At 40.9% G+C, this 21,428-nt stretch overlaps 1 protein-coding gene across 3 annotated transcripts in view; it reads right to left on the minus strand.

Annotated features, from left to right (window-relative positions):
• Window positions 1-2,915, minus strand: part of PALLD (palladin, cytoskeletal associated protein) — a 396,405-nt gene extending 393,490 nt beyond the window's left edge. For all 3 annotated transcript variants that reach the window (XM_058670013.1, XM_058670012.1, XM_058670014.1), the window contains exon 1: window positions 2,770-2,915. The gene's annotated coding sequence lies outside the window, so the exon portion shown is untranslated. The remainder of the gene's footprint in view (window positions 1-2,769) is intronic.
• Window positions 2,916-21,428: the final 18,513 nt, after the last annotated feature.

Consider the following 21,428-nt stretch of genomic DNA (forward strand, 5'->3'; position numbering starts at 1 on the left):
CTTGACGTTAGGAGCAGACAGATGGGCACCAAGGATCCCTCAGTATCACAAGGCATGCCCGCCAGTTTCTCTGTAGAGTCCAGATAAAGGCAGTTACACTTCAGCAGCCATCTAAAACACATGTACAACTAGGATTAAGACAATGAAAGTGGCTGGAAGACCAGGCACTAAGCATCCAGCACAGAACCTCTGGTAGAGTTAGGCAGGGGGTAGACATTGCAGGGTGCTCTTACGCTGTTTATTTCATAAATTTATGAAAAAAGAAGTCAAAATTATTTTTTAAGGCTAGCCATACATTTCCATATTTATATAACTACCAAAAAGCAATAAACTATTACTATTAATGCAAAGATTTAATATTAGAAATGTTTTAGAATATCTAAACTATCAATACCAAAGTTGAAAAAGCTTTCAAGCTTATTTTTCTTGTTTCAGAATCATAAGTAACCCTTAGATTGAAGTCTCTATCTACCATCCTTCCTTGTTTTCATTTTCTTTATTTTTAAAATTTTCTTACAGAGAAAGAATGGAAGAGACAGAGATCTTCCATCTCCTGGTTCATTCCCCAAATGGGAAAAACACCCAGGTCTGGGCCAGACTAAGCCAGGAGCCTAGGGACTCTATCCCAGTCTCTCACATGGCTGCAGGGGCCCAACTACTTTGGCCATTTTTTCCTGTTTTTTTTTTTTTTTTTTTTTTTGCGCTACCTTTCCAGGTATATTAACAAGTTTGGATGGCAAGCTGAGCAGCCAAGTCTTGAATGGGCATTCTGATATAGGATGCCAATGTCCAAACAGTGGCTAACCACTGTGCCACAATGCTGGCATTTCTCTGAAAACAAATCATCCCCTTTTTACCATGAAGTCCAAAAATCAAATGCGAAAAATTAATAAAATCTTGTGCTTGATGTAAATAATTCACTATAATTTTCCAATCATATAATCTGCTTTTTTAAATCACTGCATCTGGATTCCTTTCCTTCTAACTGATAATTGTCATAGTAGGCAGACATATTATATTTATCCACAGTTTTAAAATCTCTCCAATAGATATTTTATTTCAACTTCAAGAACAGAATCTAATGGTTCATCTAATGTCACATCAGCATGAATGTATTTTACAGAGGATTTGGAGTTATTCCTGTGGTGTTTTTTATGTCATCATGTTTATTCATCATACCAATGGATACATCTAGGTTGTTACTTTCAGATCATCCTTTCTACCACCATTAGCCAAATTCAGTGCTGCTCCTCCTCACTTAAATACAAAATGTATTTACCATTGTCTCCAACATGATGACCTAACAGTTACAAATTATAGCCAGAGCTGCTTCGCACACCTTGGGTTCCTTTGCTGAAATTTAAACAGGAGTTAGCAATGAACTAGAGAAGGTCCACATTCCTAACTGGAATTGATCACTCTATCATCACAGTCCCCTTCGATCACCTGAACACATGAACTACTGTAGGTCACCCTGTGCATCACTTATACTCAGTGTCATTGAAGGAACTTGTCAGATTGACTTGGAGACCTGAATAATGCTTCCTCCGCCATTTTTGTCATTCTCAAGGTAAAGAAATCAAAGTGATTCATTGTTCAGGGTAATTATTCAGCTCCTCCTTCCATTGTGTGCAGCAGTCATAGCATCAATTTCCATATCCAATTTAACAATAAAACAGAGAAGCCCAAAGAGAGAGAGAACATGGAGTTCTTAAGCAACAGAATCTATTCTATACCAGATAATAGGTAAGAATAATAATTGGTATTCTAGGAAAATAAAATCCTATATTTATAGGTGTTATTAGCTTGATAAATCTCTCAGAGTTTTAATATTATTAGTAGTAATTTATCAAAAACACTCCAATTTTTAAAATCTGAATAATTGAGGTATGTATTTAATTTACTTCAGAAAAAAACAGAAGATATCCTTATCATATAATATTCAAGTTTTACATATAAAATAATTTTGAGTAGTTTTAAATTGCTAGGAAGTTGGCTTTACATAGAGTCACAGTATTCAGACTAGGTGGCCATCAGTAATTCTAGCAGACACTGAAAAGTAATATAAGGCTGAAGTCATTCTGCATCAGTCTAGTATATTGGATCCAAGAGTTTCCCATCTAACTTAAAACAGCATGAATAAAGTTACACTGTGGTGTTTAAATGTAACTGGACAGCAGAGAGACTGAACTGTAAATTTCTCTTCACAAGACTTCTGTTTTTAAGAATAAAAATGTAAACTTTAGATATGGCTATAATTTCTTAAATCTACTAATATCTTAACCTATTAAATTATATCCTATGAGTTGTTTCTAAGAATCTTTCAGAGGTATAATTAATATTTTAGAACTCTATTAAAGCCTAAAGACCACTTTTAGGTCAGGAACATTTAGTTAAAATGTGGATGAGATATAGGCAACTGCTTTTTCATTTTCTGTGAAAAAGGTAACACACACAAATCTTAACAATTGCCTCCATAAATACATGTAATGCTTTTGGAATTGATAACACCAAGTTAGCATGCTTAAGATAATAGGAAATTCCGGTCTCCGATAGCAGAATCAGCAATAAAGAAGGTGAATTTTACATATTATATACTTTTGGAAAGACTATAATAAAGTTCCCATTGCTTTCCTCTTCAAGAAAAATCAAAACCCCTGATAGATAGTATCACAAACTTAGGCAAACCACTGTTATATGCTTTTAGCTTTTGAATACTGGCCTTAAGGTGCTGCACTCCTGGTTAGTATACAAAGACATCTTACAGACCTTTGCAGTGCTGGGTCAGTTTGAAGGCTTCTGACATGGGAGAAACTTCAGATGAGCATTTCTTTTCTACCCGGAGCGTGGAGGGTGGCCTGGCCTATCCATTAGAGCCTGCTGGGTTTGTGGTCACTTGGACGCAACTGTGGCCTCAGACTCCTCTGTCTTCTTACTCCACTCGACTATATTTGGAAACTGAACTCATGTTTCAGCAGAGGGCCACCGTCAGGAATCCCAGTGGCAAGCTGAGAAACAGCCCCAAGCTCTGAGAAGCAGCTTCGTGGAGATGAAAGCTAGCACGGCCAGGACTCCGTTTACAGAGCTGATAAACATGGCATTCAACCACGGTCCCTTATACTCTGATCCTGTAAAACCTCACATGTTCTTTTAACATGTTCTTAAGTGATTAAAAATGGAAAATGTGATTCAAGTAGAAAAAGTGATTATGCTTAAGGAATACCCTTCTTACTGATATCTTCTGCTTTGTATGTTAAGTTTAACTCATGTGGCAAATTATCTTAAAATAGAAAATGCAGTAACTGTTTAAAGATCCAGCTACTTTTCAAATTGAGAGGAAAGTCCCAATGCTAAATTTTATGGGGCTAACTAAAATTGTGACTTGACATACTCAATAGCAGGATTAAATAGGTATGAACATATAGGGACTGCAACTTCTATATATCATAACACTGAGTTCTTAACTCAATGCCAGCATACAGAGTGCATAAGTAAATACTGTGCTCACTTTGGCAGCACATATACTAAAATTGGAATGATAATTAAATACTGAATAAATATTGATTGACTCAAGACAAACATGAACATTCTTATCATTATTAAGAAAAAAAAAACCTCACAATCATTTTATTGCTTGTTTTGTAGCAACTCATTGTAACACAGTTGAATATGTCTTCCAAGTAAAGGATGGAGGTGAAAAGAACAGTAAGCTTTTCTGTTTCAAGATCAGGTAACAGATCCAGATTGAAGGAGGAGAAAACGACCACACCAAGTTTCCAGTTAACTTGTAAATAAAGCACTGAGTCTTTGTTTTTCGACATGCAGCCATCAAAACATGTCTACTTTCATATCTTAAGTTTCTTGGGACCAGTATTATGGCAAGATAATCAGCCTGGACCCCTGCTTCTATGAGAGAAGTGGAGGAAGTTCCTGTTTCTGGCTCTGACCTGACTTGGCCTGGCCTAGCCTAGCTGTTATAGTCATGCGGGCAATCAATCAGCACAAGATCTCTCATTCTGTCTCCACACCTTTTGCCTTTCAAATAAAATAAATCTTTCTGAAATGTTTCTCTCAAATGGTATAAATTGTATGATACTTTTGATATGATACTCATATACTTTCTTTTTTGTGTTTTCTCCTAACTTCAATGGCAGAGGGAAAAAATAAGGAAAGGAGAAGGGGATGGGAAGGAGGGAGAGAGAGAGAGAATAATCATTGCACTCTCTCCTGGATGCTGAGATGCCTGGGGTCAAGAGCCCAGCAGGTTCGCTGGCAGAGGAAGTTTCTGCCTCTGCTTCCAGGTGGCTGCTTCACCTCTGACTCCCTGGAGGAAACACTGCATCCTCACATAGAGGAAGGTAGTAGGGGGAATGAAGCCTCCTCTGTCCAGTTCTTTACTAAGTGCAGCTAATCACTTTCCAAAAGCCACACAACTCAACATTATTGTGCTTGGTATTTGCTGTCAATGCAAATTTTGTAAGGGACACAGTGATTTAAGCCATAGGATTAATTAAACATTTGTATCTAATTTTCACTAAATCTCTGTAACAATTTTTTAAAAGACAAGCATTGGGAGAAGACAGCAGAAAGTAGCAACAAAAGTAGGCAAAGTGGTTGGAAACTGACAAATATCAGAGGACTATAACCAAAGATAAAACTGAAATTCCTGTGAAAGAGACTGATAAAAACCAAGTAATTTTCCCAAAGAGTCCCAGAAAGGCTCAGAAGTTGGAGCTACTGCACCTCTCCTAAGATACCAACTTTTGTGAATCCCAGACTAACTTTACAACCCTATTGTGAGTGCTGAGGGCATGAACACTCATGCTAATGTTTGCTTCTTTTTAATTTTTAAAATAAATATTTATTTCAAAGTCAGATTTGGGAATGGAGAAAAACAAAGAAATCTTCCATCCTCTGGTTCATCCCCCAGATGGCCTCAATATCCAGGGCGAGGCTGTGAGTGACCAGGGCTCCATGCACTTGGGCCATTCTCCACTGCTTTCCCAAGCACATTGGCTGCGACCTGGAATAAATATGGAACAGCTGGGGCTTGAACTGGCACCTATGTAGGAGGCTGGCATTGTAGGCAACAGCTTTATCTGCTACATCACAGTGTTGGCCTCTAATATTTTCTTCTTATTGAAACATTATCAGAGGGGTTGGTGCTGTGGTGTAGTCAGTTAAACCTCCTCACTTGTGGTGCTGGCTCCCCCTAAAGGCACCTGTTCAAGTCTCAACAACTCCACTTCCAATCCAGCTCCAGGCTAATGTGCCTGGGAAGGTAGTGAAAAACAGCCTCCCAAGTGCTTGGGCCCCTGTGCCCACAGTGAAGATCTGGAAGAAGCTCCAGGTTCAAGGCTTTGGACCAGCCCAGCTCCAACCAAAACACCCATTTGGGGAGTCAGTCAGCAGATAAAATATCTGTGTCTCTCCTTCTCTCTCTATAAGTTTGTCTTTCAAACAAAAATAAACATACTGCTTGAAAACTTTCATAAAGGTAATATTCTTGCAACCTCTTGAAAGAAAGGATTTGAACATACAATCTAATCAGTGTTTACTGTGACCACTAGCAAGAATAGTCATGAGTGTTGCTAAAGTAATGCCTAATTCTTTCTGTCATCATGAAATCATTCACAACAGAATGAAAATGCATTCTCCCCTTTTATTTCCAAGAATAGCTGAGTTTTCTGAAGTTTTGTCCTTCTTTTTCACAGCAGGAAATTCACATCTTTTTATACAACTGATAAAAAAGTATACAGCTGTACAAACCCTCAAAATGACTTGTATTTGCATGTATGATTTGGTTCATAGAATCCTGTTAGATTATCTGCAGGTAGACGGGCACAGATACTTCTGGGGTAAGATGCTAGTGCCAGCCAGGTGAGAAGTTGAGTTTCCAGAGCCTGAAGGGCTGGGAGAGTAGCAGCCAATGAGGTTGACCAGGGTGTTCCCACAGGCTAGAATAAATCCCAGTGAGAGCACCTATGGCGTCGCCTAACAACTCCAGCAACAAACGTCACTCAAACCTAGTCAGTCTTTTAGCTTCTTTCTTTGTGTCTATGTGGCTCAGTTCTATTTCACAGAATCGGGCATGGTCCCAAAGACCTGCTCAATTAAACCAGTGATACCCATCTGCACCCAAGAGAGAACCTGAAATTCCCCCCTGGTGATTTCAATCTTAGGAACTGGGGTTAAATCTTCTGTACATGCTACCCAAAGTCTGTGGGTGGCCTCTTGGTCATCTGTTTCTCCTAATTGAGATGTGTGCCTATATACATTCACAAAAATGAATAAAGAAAAATAATCTTATAATGACATAGTAATAAAATTAGAGCTGAAATTGCTGTATGCCATATGTAGGTAGCTATCACAGTGTACTTAGGTATTACAAGTTTTAGCCAGAAATGATCTCATTTCCAATCGGCTTTACAGGTCCCAAATGCAGACAAAAGGTTAACATGGAAAAGTCAGTAAAGCTAATTTCTAGTGCAGCTTTTTATTGCATTTATGTGAAACAGTATTAATTTTGCTTTTCAAAGACAGAAAAACACCATTTTTACTGTATCATTTATTTAATAATATAAATTGAATAGAGGAACGTATGTACTAGTGTTTTGAATAAAATTATCAAATATGAAAAATAATTAATAAATAGGAGTCAATAGTAAAGAATACAGCATGACTGATTAAGTTTATCCAAGTTAAAAAGACATAACAACAAAAGAACTAGTGTTTCATTTACCGTGTTAGCACATTGAAAGAGAAATAACCAAAAGGGCAAACGTCAAATTAGTGAATCTTGTGACAAAATATAACATTCACTCCCAGAAAAGACGAATCTTTTAAAGAGGAGGAAATAAATATTTCTGCTCTCCCACGATATATTAAGAACTAGGAGTGTGTGTAAAAGTGTTACACTGCTGGGAGAAAAGCAGTCAATAGTTGGTGGGCATTCTGGGACAGGCCAAATTTGTGTTAACTATACCAATTTACCAACATGGTTCTTTATTCTTTTTTTTTTTTTTTACAGATATATGGATAAGGGCCCAGTGCAATAACCTAGTGGCTAAATACTTGCCTTACATGTATCAGGATCCCATACAGGTGCTAGTTTGTGTCCCAGCTGCTCCACTTCCTGGCCAGCTCCCTGTTTGTGGCCTGGGAAAGCAAAGCCTTGGGACCCTGCATCTGTGTAGGAGACTAGGAAGAAGCTCCTGGCTCCTAGCTTTGGATCAGCTCAGCTCTGGCCATTACTGTCACTTGTGGAGTGAAGCAGCAGAGGCAAGATCTTTCTCTCTGTTTCTCTATAAATCTGACTTTCCAATAAAAATAAATTTTTAAAAAAGGCGCTGCTTGAGATGCTTGCTTCACATACTGGAATGCCTACATTCAAGGCCCGGCTCGATGTGATCCAAGCTTCCTGCTGCTGCACACTCTGAGAGGCAAACTGACAGCTCAAGTAGGTGGGTCCCAGCCACCCATTAGGAGACCCAGATGGAGTTACCAACTCCTAGCTATGGCGTAGTCCAGACTGATGCTGGCATTTGAGAATGAACTAGTAGATGGAGAATCTCTGCCTTTCAAATAAGTAAAAAAAAAATGCATTTTAAAGTAGTAAAATGTCATATGAATTCAATTAAATTAGCATTCCTCTTTCATAGAACAACAATGAGTGATATAAGGGTTTGTTAAGACAACTTGCAATGGCAAAATATGCAGGAAAGGAACACTGAGGTGGTAGGATAGAACTTCCAGATAATTAGAGCACTAACAGACCCCTGACTGTGTCACCACAAGAAATGGAGGATGGATTCAATAAAATGACAGGTCCCACTCTTCTATGGGAGCACACAGCTGTGAAGTGACGGCGTGTAGTAAATGTCTGTATGTGCCCTCTCTATTTTTCAGCCTTGCTCAATTCTACCCATGTAATGGTTTCAGGAACTTGATTCCTGTTTCACTTCATTCAACAAAATAAAAGTTCTTCTGACCTAATGGATAAGATAAAAGTGGGATGTATAAATAAATATGGAGTCATGTTAATATATTCAAGAGAGAAAGGATAAAAGTAACATCAACAACAATTTGTGTGAAATCATCATTGAAACCTAATGTGTATTTCTTTATTTATAACTTTTTTTCCCTGGCATGTCCATTGATCTTAAATGTCTTAAACAACATTTCCTTCTACTGCTGGTCAGCTCTTGCCTGCTGATTTGCAAATCATCAAAAACATTCACTCTGCATATCTGAACATTGTTGTTCATGTGCCTAACTTTTCCTTAAGATTTATTAATTTATTTATTACTGAAAGATTTATAGAGAGAAGGAGAGACAGAGATCGTCCATCTGCTGGTTCACTCCCCAAGAGGCCTCAATGGCTGCAGCTGAGTCAATCTGAAGCCAGGAGCCAGGAGCCTCTTCTGGATCTCCCAAATGGGAGAAAGGTCCCAAGGTTTTCGGCCATCCTCTCAACTGCTTTCCCAGGCCACAAGCAGGGAGCTGGATGGCAAGTGGAGCAGCCAGGACATGAATCAGTCCCCATATGGAATCCCAGCAATGCAAGGTGAGAACTTTAGCCACTAGGCTACTGGGCCAAGCCCCATCACCCAACTTTAAAATGTCAGTTCCCTTGACCCACTCTATCCTACGCTTACTACAAGGACATAGTTATAGCAAACTGTTATGTAAAAACATGTTCTACTAAACATTATTTATAATAGCAAATGATGGAAGTGATCTAAATACGTAACTTACGGGATGACTTAGTAAACTCATGAAATTTTTAAGTATCTATAAAAATCTAGTTTTAAAAAGTGTTTATATGAGGGGAGAGAAAAAAACTAAGGGAAACAGGAACAATAACAAGTCTTTTAAGTTTGAATATAATAATAAAGATCCTTGGGTGGCTAAAAGTATTAATTATTGAAATTAAGTCAGTTTGGTATTTCTGTAATATGAGACTTCACTGTGCTATGAGGCCTTCTCCCTTTTTGTTTGTTTCTGTAATAGAAGGGAATAGCTAATCTGCAAAATACCTAGATATTCAGAAAAGGATCTTTAAAATGTTTTCAAAGAAAATTTCAATTAAAAATTTTTACATATAAAACCTATGTATCTTTATGGGGTATTGTGATGTTGCGTTACATGTATACATTGTATAATCTCCAATCACAGTGACCCAATTTCTCCTTCAAGTGTTTAACATTTCCTTATAGTGAAAACACGTAATTTTTTTTAAAGTTTTTTACCTAAAGCAAAACAGCTTCTTGCTTCTCTCCCAGTTTGCATTCTGTAATGCTCCATGGAGCTAGTATGCAAGAAAGCAAAACAAGCATTGCTGCCAACGAAGAGAGCCGTGTAGCCTGCTCAGCAGCTGCTTACCCACGCCCTGTCTAATGTGGATGAGTGTGGCGGCTACTCCCTGGGAAAACAGTAGGGAAGGAGGAAACCAGCTGCTGCCCCAAAGTAAGATTTCAGCATTAAGAAATGCCAACCATGAAGGTGGTTGCTCTGCCTTGCAAAATCCAGAGGTCTTCCCAGCTGGCGTCCACTTCTGCTAGCCTAGCAATGCACTCAGCTCCTACTATTTTAGGAAGGAATTTCCAGAGCTGGCCTGTCTTCAGCCCCCAAGGTTTCCTCTGATTGACTGATCAACAGGTGTTGAAAAAGCCTGTGGCAGAAATATCCCAGACCCAGTGTGCTCATTTGACTTCTGTCACTGAGACCATAGTTTCATTTGAATTTATCCTTCCTTAAACATCACAAAAGCTGAACAAATTATCCATAGAATTTATAGGCAATAACCTTATTACACATAGCATATGTATGTTTCATAACATACATTGTTTATGCATCATAAAGTAAATTCCCACTAATGATTATACAACTGAAACCTAAATGAATATAAGGTGAACTTTTCAAAAAATATTCTTAGTCAGATGATCCTAAATATACACTAAACTATTGGTACTTAATGTTGCTTTACAAGCAAATTGTGAGAAAAGCCATTAAGATAATATCACACCAATGTCACAGAAAAAAATATGTACAATAAATTACATATAGTATCAGAAAATAAATCATATAGATTGTCAAAAACTTAACTACAGTCTGATATACTGATTATTACTAAATCCTGTGTCTTAATTTTTGTCTTAGAAATATATCCAAAGTAAAAGAAGCACATGTCTACAATTTGTTCACTAGAATTTAAATAAGAATGAAACTCCTATCCCACCTGACCATGACAGTTTCCTGCTGTGGTCAGAGTCCTTATTTTGTTCTTTGGGACTGCACAAGGTGCTTCCTCACCTGCTGTTCTTGGCCTGTGCTGCAGCTGCACCCCAAGCCCTCCGAGCTGCTCTTTTAGGGCTTCCCTGCTCTCTCAGCCCGGCACCTGCTCTCCAAGAAAACCAAATGCAGGACTCCCCACCTCCTTCAGCCCAGCTGCAAAGGCACCGTCTCACTGGGACTTGCCTTGTCCACCCTAACTAAAATTTAACCTTCTTCCTTCTTCAGTATTTTACTTATTCATCTTTTTTTTTTAAGTGAGGGAGAGATAGGGTGAGACTTCTCACCTGCTGGTTTACTCCCCAGATGCCTAAAGCAGGCAGGGTGGAGTTAGGAGCTGGGAAATTGAGCCTGGTCTCCCACATGAGTGGCAGGGTCTCAAGCGACTCAGCCACCACCTCCTCCTCCCCAGGATGTACACCAGAAGGAAGCTGGGATTGGGAGAAGTGTGAGGACTTGAAACATGGCACTCCCCTTATTGTGGGATGTGAGATCCCAGGCGTCATCATACTCAGTAGGCCAAAGAGCCAGCTGTGCTTTCATAGATTGCATCCTCTTTTCCCCTTCCCTGTGTATTGTTGCCTTCGCAGCTTATCTGTACCTAACACAATTTGTGTTTTACTTCTCTGATTGTTTATCTTCTCCACTGGAATGTAAGCTCTATAGGGAGAACTTTGGTGTTTTATTTGCCACTCTATTATCAAACTGTAAGTGCCTGGGACATAGGAAAGCCATCAATAAATATCTGCTTAGTGAATGTGTAGAAAATCCATTGACTGGATGGCTATTGCTATCATTCAAAAGAAGGGTCTTTTTTTAAAGATTTATTTATTTCCATTGAAAAGGCAGATTTAGAGAGACAGAAAGAAAGATCCTCCATCTGCTGGGTCACTTTCCAAGTGACCCAAGCTGAGTCAATCCGAAGCCAGCAGCTCCTTCTGGGTCTCCCAAGGCATTGGGCCACCCTCTACTGCCTTCCCAGGCCATAAGCAGGGAGCTGGAAGGGAACTGGAGCAGCTGGGATATAAACCAGTGCCTATATGGTGTCCTGGCACATGCAAGGCAAGGATTTAGCTATTAAGCTATTGCACCAGGATCTCAATATAAGGCTTTCACGTCTTATGCTTGCCTCACAGTTAGGAAAAGACTTACCACCTAGGGGCCCATACATGATCATCAGCATCATCTGCGTAGTATTAATGGTAATGCCTGCCTCCTATTGCTTTGTTCTCTCTATAAAATGTATTTCACTGAATTCTTTAACAATTCTATGAGTTGTCATTGTCCCCATTTTACAGATGAAAAATTGAGGGTAATCAATATAGTGATATTGAAGCTATTATGTGATAGAACTGGTATTAGATAGGTCATCTGAATCAAACTACTTACTTCTCAGCACAAGGATATAGAGTTTGGTAGGATAATAGGAGATAAAATACTAGAAAGCTGATCAAATATGAAAACAATGAAGATATGTAAACAGATTTTAAATTAAGGAGTGATATGAGCAGGTTTACATACTAAAAAAAAATTATCCTGCCGTTGGAATAGGAAATGAAATGGAGATCATAGGCTGGGTCAGGAAATGAACGTTGTATTGCAATAAACCAGAATGAGAAAAATGAGTGAAGCTTATTTTAACTTCTGGAAGAGGTGACTCAGAAGAGAAAATCGAATGGAGACATGCCATGAGTCTTCACTGAGGACCAAGGGATTGAGGAACCAATCATGGCTTCCAATTTTCTTCCATAAGCAGTTACAAATTTGCATGGGTACCCTGATTGTGATTAGAAATGTAAGAAGCAAAGGAGGTTTAGAAGAACACAGTGTAGCTGAAGTTAAGGGAAAGCAAAGTGTTTGAAAAGAAACTCTGGTTTGAAGCCTCAACTATGGTCAAGAGGTCGATACATCAGGACCAAGCAGCAGCGTTTAAGTCTGATCATCAAGTGTTTAACAGAGAAGCACTAGGGCAGATTCTGGTCTAGTCATCTCCAGGTGTGTCAAGGGAAAGATGGGAAGCTAACAAACATATATCCCCAACAAATGAGATGAAAGTGGGCAGGGACTCATTTGATTGTTTTTTTAAAAGATAAAAGTGACTTCATCATGTTAGTGGAATGAGTGGTAAATGACAATTTTTTTAGATTCCAACTGATGCTGTAACAAATCAGCACAAACTTTCTATGTTAAAACACAAATTCATTCTTTTGTAAGTATGGAAGTTGAAAGTCTAAAACCAAGGTATTGGCAGGCTGTGTTATTTTGGGGGACTTCCAGGAAGGAGTCCCCCTTGTCTTGCCTTTTCCAACTCTGAGAGGGTCCCTGAACATGTTGCCGTGTGGCCCTTCCTCCATGTATAAACCAGCAGTATATTATCTACTTTCCTTTCTGATTTCCCACCTTTCTTGTTAGGACTTTTGCAATTACTTAGTGGCCTCCTCAGACAAGGCAGGATAAATCTCCCTTCTCCAGCACCTTTAATCAGTTGTGCATGCAAGCTTTCTTCTGCCATGTAAGGTAATAGTCACAGGTGTTGAGTAGCCTTCCTGAAAGCGTGTCATACAATGAAGTGAAGGGCTGCATTTTGCAGTGTAATAGAACGCAGGTGCTGCCAGTTGAGGGGGTTAAAAAGTGGGGATGGAATTCTGCTTCTAAGGCTCCCACTGTTCCCACTTTTTCCAAAACACATTGGGAATTCTTTGATGTGTATTCCTCCCAATATTCTCTTCAAAAACAAGCTAACCACATACAGTCCACATAACTTTTTGATCCAAATTCTTGTCTCCTGCAGCAATAGTATCAGTATCATGTGCATATAGCAACAGAGTATATTCGGCAAGGAGGGAGCAAACACACATTCACGCATGAGTGGAGGCTGCCCCACACCAAGAAATAACCAAGATGAGTGGGCCAAAGAATTGCCCACAAGCTAGAGAAAAGAGAAACTAAAAATGGTACCTTTAATTGGGAAGGTCTGTCCTAGTTCCGTGGCAGAAGGGCGCACCTGAAGGCTGTGTCTCCGAGTTCTGTTATTGGCAGAAAAGGCAAACATGGGAGAAACGCTCCCAAATGAGTTCATGGCAGAAAGAGCGCTTCATACCATCCTCCCTTTATAAGCAAGCGGGTGGTATCCAATTGGCTATTCAAATAAAGTGGGGTGTTAGTGGTGCTGTGGTCTGAAATGCCACAGGTGCGTCCTGAGAAGGGAGGACAGCAAACAACAGTTAAAGAGGCAACATCACCCTGCAACAGTACTAGTTTCCCACCTATTTGTATCACAGCATTACCACCTTTCATCCTGTGTCTGTCTATATATAGACATACTTTAAAAACATTTGATGAAGGACTGGTGCAATGGCCCAGTGGTAAATCCTTTCCTTGCCCAAGCCGGGATTACATATGGGTACCAGTTGGTGTGCCAGCTGCTCCACTTCCCATCCGACTACCTGCTTGTGGCCTGGGAAAGTAGTAGAAGACGGCCCAAAACCTTGGGATCCTGCATCCAAGTGGCGGACCTCGAGGGGGCTCCAGGCTCCTGCCTTTGGATTGGTTTAGCACCAGCCTTTACGGCTACTTGGGGAGGAAACCAGCAGATGGAAGATCTTTTTTTTTCTCTTTCCTTCTCTGTAAATCTGTCTTTCCAAGAAAAACACATAAATCTTTAAAAATTTTTGATGATCTCGGGCCCGGTGCCTTGAAAGCCCGGGGATCCCATATGGGCACCGGTTCTAATCCCGGCAGCTCCACTTCCCATCCAGCTCCCTGCTTGTGGCCTGGGAAAGCAGTTGAGGACGGCCCAATGCATTGGGACCCTGCACCCGCGTGGGAGACCTGGAAGAGGTTCCAGGTTCCCGGCTTCGGATCGGTGCACAACGACCATTGCGGCTCACTTGGGGAGTGAATCATTGGGCGGAGTGAATCATCATCCTCCTCTCTGTATATCTGACTTTGTAATAAAATAAATAAATCTTTAAAAAAATTTTTTTTGATGATCATATTGGTGTGCAATATTCTTCTGTCACATGATTTATCAGTACATACCATCTCATTTAGTAACTACTGTAAAGCATTTCATTGGTGCCTGGCATAATGGCTCAATTGGCAAATCCTCAACCTCTAAGCACTGGGACCCCATTTGGGCACAGGTTCATGTCCCAGCTACTCCACTTCCCATCCATCTCCCTCCTTACGTCCTGGAAAAGTGATGGAGGATTGCCCAAAGCCTTGGGACCCTATACCTGCATGGGAGACTTGGAAGAAGCTCCTGGTCCTGGCTTTGGATTGGCTCAGCTCTGATCGTTGTGGCCACTTGGGGAATGAAGCAGCAGATGGAAGCTCTTTCTCTCTGCCTCTCTTGCTGTCTGTAAATCTGCTTTTCTGTTAAAAATAAATGAATAAACTAAAATGTAATTGAATTTTTATTAGTTTTATTTCAGGTAGAATAGAATGTAAAACAAAACATGAATATGCTACTCTACTTCTCTCCCTTTCATATTCAGCTTCACGGCTGTAGTTGTTCCAAGGGTTACTATTGTAAAGATATTCTTATAAAAGGGTTTCTTACTTACTTACAAATTATATAACTGTTTCTTGTTTTTTACCCTTAAACAGATGCCACAAGCTCCATGCTGTGAAGGAATCATCCACTCATTTTTTTCTTCTAAGGTGGGCTACACATTAGACTTTTTAAATTTTTATTTATTTATTTATTTGTTTGTTTGGAAGGTGGAGTTACATAAAGAGAAAGAGGAGGAGAGATGGGGGAGAGTCCTTTCTTGTACTGGTCACCCCACAAATGATGCAAACACTGAGGCTGCAGCTGGAGCTTCTTCCATGTCTCCCATGCAGGTGCAGGGGCCCAAGGATGTGGGCCATTCACCACTGCCTTCCCAGGTGTATTAACAGAGTGTTGGGTTGGAAGTGGAGCAGCTGGGACCTGAACCATTGTCCACGTGGGTTGCCAGCATTTCAGCTGGCAGGTTAACATTACATCGCAGTGCCCCTGAGATATTTTCTAGTGGTTCTTTTACCAACCCTTCCCAAAGGCAAAGATTGTCTTGAACCATCCTTATTTTTAATGGCTATATAACTTACTGTTTAGGGAAAGTAGTTCTGTAAACATAATTACTTTTAATAAGATTGAATGTATCTTACAAAATTATTGTTATGGTACATTTACAAAGACTTAACTTGGTCACAAGTCAAAGAATATCTATGACTTGTGATAAACTAGTGATGCCTTAAAAAGGATTAAATCTGTACAACTATTCGGGCTCTTAACTTAGAGGGATGGGAAATGAGCCCACAGCAGAGAGGAAGGCAGGAACTTCAACTCCACATCACCATGGTCTTGGAGGATAACTTATACAGATACACTATTAAAAGCCATAAAGCTTATCACTAAATGTGGGTCTCACCATGGCTTCCACTGGGGTGATAAGCTGGAGACCTTATGAGGTCTCGGTAGGGATATTGTATTCTGAGTATGAGAGAACATGCTCACTTATATTTGATCTCTCTGCAACTTTTGTAGCCTCTCTTCATGACTAGGTCACATAGGCTCGTTGTGTATTAGATGAAGGAAGGAGATTCCTTTTGCCTCACAGTTTTGGTGGTTCACAATCTAAGATTAGTTGGCTCCAGTGATCTGGCATCTGGTTATGCACTCCTGCTCAGAGTCCCAAGGCAGCACATGGTGAAGGGGAACTTGTTTCTGCCTATGTTTCTGCTTTTCTTATCATGTATCTTTTGTTTGCTTTGCAATAACCTATACCCAGTGTAATAAAACACATTCCTTGCCGCATACCTCCATCCCCCATAAGTTCAACCCTAGAGAATATATGTTATGTGTACATGAGTGTGAAATTGCATGTGTACATACACGCAGATGCATCCGTTTTTATGCCTTCTTGAGAGGCTGTGATACTTTCAGCATGGCAGTCCTTGAAAGTTTCTCGTTGCATAGTACTTTATTTTTAAGGCTGACTCTCCTGAGGACAGTTCAAGACAGGTTATCTTGAGGCAGTTGTGAGTACAGTGGCCTATGTACTTGATGAGATCATCACTTTGGGCCACTTGCCTTTCTCTTTCTCAGGAGCTATTAATGGAATAACTGGAAAGCGGCAGAACATTACAGTTCACTCTGACCCGGAGTGACATTTCATGGCCATGCTGGTGTATGGGTCTTCTTCAGTCTTCACCTTCTCACCTTTTAGAGACATGCTTTTTGAAATATTGAGACAGGTGTTTTCACAGGTGCACATACCTAAGACCTCACTCTGTGTTCCCAAAGTTGCAATAACCAAAGCAAGTTGGTCTATCCAGACATGCAAACAATTCCTGTTTCAGTATAGGACTCTAAATTGAAACCACTAAATCAAGAGGAAAGCAGGATAAATGGAGAAGAATCAAAAGAAATCTCTTCTCAGTGACTCACATAGAAATTGTTTCAGAAAGGAAAGGATGGAACAGGATGAGGAAGTGGCTTTCAAACCAGCTGTGGCCTGCAGTGTACATGTGGGTTATTCCTAACGTGCCAATGAGCAGCTGCTTAGCTCCTGGGGATCTGTCGGCTGCAGGCACTGCAGAAAGGACTGCTCCTGTCCCCTGTCATCCAGCTCAGGTGACTGTCATTGCTGACCTCCTGGACTCAAGTTTTACCTGATTCATTGTTATTGTTTGTATACAGAGCATCGTTATTTCAGTCAAGGTTTTAACACAGCACAATAAACCACTGCTTGTGACCTGGCATTCCCATGGGAGCCATGTCCCTGGTTCATGTCCCAGCTGCTCCACTTCTGATCCAGCTCCTCTTAATGAACCTGAGAAAGCAGCAGAAAATGGCTCAAATACTTGGGCGCTTGTAACTCACTTGGGATAGTAAGATAGAATTCCAGGCTCCTAGCTTCAGTTTGGCCCATCCTAAGCTACTGCAAGAGGCTGGACTGGAAGCACAGTATCCAGGACTTGAACTCCATTCTCTGATATGGGATGCTAGTATCACAGGCAGCAGTTTAATGTGCTGTGCCACAGTGCCAGACCCTAAAGCTTTTTTTAAAAAGATTTATCTATTTATTTGAAAGGCAGTAAAACAAAGAGAGATTATGAAAAAAAGAGACTGATCTTCTATAAGCTGGTTCACTCTTCAAATGGCTGCAACAGTCAGAGCTAAACCAGGATGAAGCTGGGAACCAGGAGTTTCTTCCAGGTCTCTCGCGTGGGTAAAGTGGCCCAAGCACTTAGACCATCCTATGCTGTAATCCCAGGAGTATTAGCAGCAAGGTGGATTAAAAAATAAAGCAGGGCTTGGCAGCGTGGCCTAGTGGCTAAGGTCCTCACCTTGATCCCATATGGCTGCTGGTTCTAATCCTGGCAGCTCCACTTCCTCTCTGTCTCTCCTCCTCTCAGTATGTCTGACTTTGTAATGAAAATGGAATAAATCTTAAAAAAAAAAAAAAAAAAAAAATAAAGCAGCTTGGACTGAACTGGTGCCTGTAAGGGATGCTGACTCCACAGGGAGGGGAGGGTGCTTAATGTGCTATGCTGCAGCAATGGTGCTGGACCCACAAAAGCATTTTCTTTATTGCTAAAAATGTAATGCTTTCACTTGAGTTGAAATAAGGAAAAGTAAAGTTTAACTGAGTGAGACACCCTCATTTACTGTTTTATTTTAGTCTTCTCCACTGGGGGGGAAAGGTATATCCACCCAGATGGATATTTAGAAATGGCTTTGCCACTGACGTGTCCTAAAGTAAAACTGTTATTTGCTTCTCTTACAGCTTGCCTTTTGTATTCTGCATGGGGCTGGTCTGCAAGGGAATCCTCAAAGTTGTGAGCGACAGGCTGAGGAGTGGTGAGCAGCTGCGCGGCGGACCTGTCTAGTGTAGAGAGGTGTGGTGGCCACTCCCAGGGAAAACAGGAAGGAAGACGAGGACCAAGGAGGAAATCAGCTGTTGCACCCAAGGATTTTAAAATTGAAAAATGCCAACCATGAAGGCAGTTGTTCTGCCTCACAAAATCCAGAGGTCTGCCTGGCGTCTGCTTACTTTAGCCTAGCAATTGGTCCAGAACTATTTTGGGAGAGAATTTCCACAGAGCTGGCCTATCTTTATCTCCCAGTGTTTCCTCTCATTGAATGGTCAACAGGTTTCAAAAAAGCCTGTGGCAGAAATATCCCAGACCCAGTGCGCTCATTTTGATTTTACAACTGCATCTGTGTCTTTGTATGAATGTATTACTTAAAAACTGACCTATTCGAAAGGCAGTTTCAGCAAAAGCAGGACAGAGGCAGAGAGAGCCAGATCGTGCAACTGCTAATTCCCCCAAACGAAAACAATGTGTGGGGCTGAACTCCATCTAAGGCTTCTACACGGGTGGTTGGGGCCCAAGCACTTGCGCCGTCTTCTGCTGCTTTCCCAGGGACATTAGTAGGGGGCTGGATCAGAAGCAGAGCAGCCAGGACTCAAACCTGCACTCCTGTGGCATGCTGCTGTTGCAGGAAATGGCTTAACTCACTGTGTCACAACAGCAATCCCTGAATGTATTACTTCTTAAGCGAGAAAACATTTTTTTTTTCAATAGAATGAGGTAAATCGTTGACAAAATAATTTCGTGACACATTAGATGACATGAATGCCATAAATTAATTTGTTAAATTTAATACTGAAGTAATGGTTACACAATTGAAGTCTAGACAAATTTAATAGTGAGTGAATTTCCTTTATCATGAGCTATGTTGGAATTACGATTTTAGGAAAGCACCACAACTGGCTTGGTTTCTTTTTTCTAACCTATGGCAGCTGGAGAAGGAGATAGTAATGAATTTTCTTAAAAAGTCATGTGTCTGAGAAGGTTCTGAGACAAGAACAACATACCTAAGAGCAGAATCAGAGAAAAAGGAAAATCAAAACAACATAGTGTGAAACTGCAGAACTGTTAACTTACAAGGCTTAAACAGTGAAGGGGTGATTGTCCTCACTGCTTCCCCACTGAGTCGCCCCATATGGCTTTTTTTGTGTGTGTGTAGGTGCAAGGAAAGGACTTCAGCCACTAGGCTACTGTGCCGGGCCCTGTCACTGTAAACAATACATTATATGGAACAGGAACTCGATTATTCTTTTCAGTGTTCAACCACAAAAAGAGAAAAACTGAATAGATCCAGATGATTAAAATGTAGGCAAGCAAAGAGGGAGTTGAACAGGTTAATTAGAGGCTACTTGAAGGAAAAGGGCTTCTGAATTTCATCTTGACAAGAAGCAGTTAGCAGCCCATAGAGACATAAGACAAGAGATAAGAAAAACATACATAGAATTTGTGATTAGCATGTTCCTGGACAAGGTCCATGGCACAGTCATCGAAGTAGGTTTCACAATGAAAAAAAGAAAAACCAGCCTGTGTTATTAACACACTGTGTTACATCTCTGGGTTATCTATGTAGTGTGAGATGTGATATAGCTTGAATTTTCTCTCCTGGAATTATGGGTGGAAACATAATACTCTGTGCAGTAGTGATCAGAGGTGGGGTGTCCTGGGGAGTGTTTCGGTAACAGAGTCCCATCCCAGTGAATGCTGCTAAAGGTCTTGAGGCAATGGGTCCAGTTGACCTCTTGCTATCTTATCTCTCCCTTTCCTGGCTTCCAGCCATGGGATGACGCATCAAGAACGCCCTTGCCAAATACTAGACCAAGTTTTGAATCTTGGCTCCATTTACTACAAATATAATTCCTCCTAGCTTTGTTTATCTTTATTGATTTTATAGCAAATAATTGTTACCACTTCACGAAATGGTGCAAGTAACAAAATAAATGTAAGGACAAAAGCAAGGAGACATAGTCCAAACCAGCTCTAGCTCTGAGTTACTGTCAGAGAGCTGGGAGAAGGGAGCCACCAGTCACACCCTTCTGATGTCTTTTTTGTTCTGAACAAGATGCTAGAAATTGCTGCCCATTGTAAATGTGCCCCTGGCTGAGACAGCGCTGAAAAGACACCACTTCCACCATTTTCTCAGGTCTTTCCTTTTTTGGAACCCCCTCCTCCCCACTATGGCAGGAGACCTCTTTCTCTCTCTTAAATCAATCTTGCTTTGCATACTGAAATTGTTTACCCTGAGCAGCATCCAGTGGCTCCTGGTGTGTCCTTGTGTTGCAGGGAATTTGGCACAAAAGGCAACATCAACTGCATTTCTTGTCTCACATGAAAGACTTTTTCCTGCAGAAAACTGTAGTGTGCAAGGCAAGATTTATTTAAGAAAGGAAGGAAGGAAGGAAGGAAGGAAGGAAGGAAGAAAGCAAGCAAGCTCCTGCTGAGTGACAGGAGGGGGCTCCAAGGAGGGAAAAGACCTGAGGAAATGGTGGAAGTTTGCATTTTTTGTGCACCGTCTTGGGGAGGAGGACAAAGTGGGGAGAGAGAGAAAAAAAAACTAATTCACAACAGGCAGCACTTTGTCCAGAACCAAGGGACATCAGAAGGGCATGACTGGTGGCTTCCTTCTCCCATTCTGAGGGTTATGCTGACACTGTGGGGTTAGTACCTGCTATGTCTCCTTGCTCTAAGAGATGGGAATTGATATGTTAATTCTGTCCTTTGGTTCCCCCTCAAGGGGAGAACTTGCCCTTGGAAGGCTAAGAAATCCGGGAGAAGCAAGGTTTTATATTTTAAAAGTGGTCGAATCGGCCAGAGCTCAGCCAATCCGGGGCAGGAGCTTTTTTGCGTGTCCAAGGTGGATGCTGTGTCCCAAGACTTTGGGCCGTCCTCGGTCACTTCCCCAGGGAAGTGCAGCATCCGGGACAGGAATCCACGCACACATGGGATCCCGGAGCTCACAAGGCAAGGGCTTTACTCACTAAGCTACCGTGCCCTGTTTCACCTGTTTTAAAATACCACCGTGCGTGTGTGTCTCAGATTTCTTCCTTGTTTTGGTTTTTCTCCCAGAGCATCTTTGTGACCAAAGGTCAAGCCTATCCGTATTGCCTGAGCTTTCTCTCTGAAAGTGCTGATCCGCGAGGACGATACTTTTTCCCGACCTGCATTATCCAGTCCGAGGTGTAGGGGAGGCGAAACCGAAACTTAAACGCTTCTACAAGAGGAAATGAAACCGAAACTCCTTCTCTAGGTTTAAAACACAGCGGGCGATGCAG

Source organism: Ochotona princeps, chromosome 11 (genome assembly GCF_030435755.1).
Source record: "Ochotona princeps isolate mOchPri1 chromosome 11, mOchPri1.hap1, whole genome shotgun sequence".
In the NCBI taxonomy this organism is placed as follows: Eukaryota; Metazoa; Chordata; class Mammalia; order Lagomorpha; family Ochotonidae; genus Ochotona; species Ochotona princeps.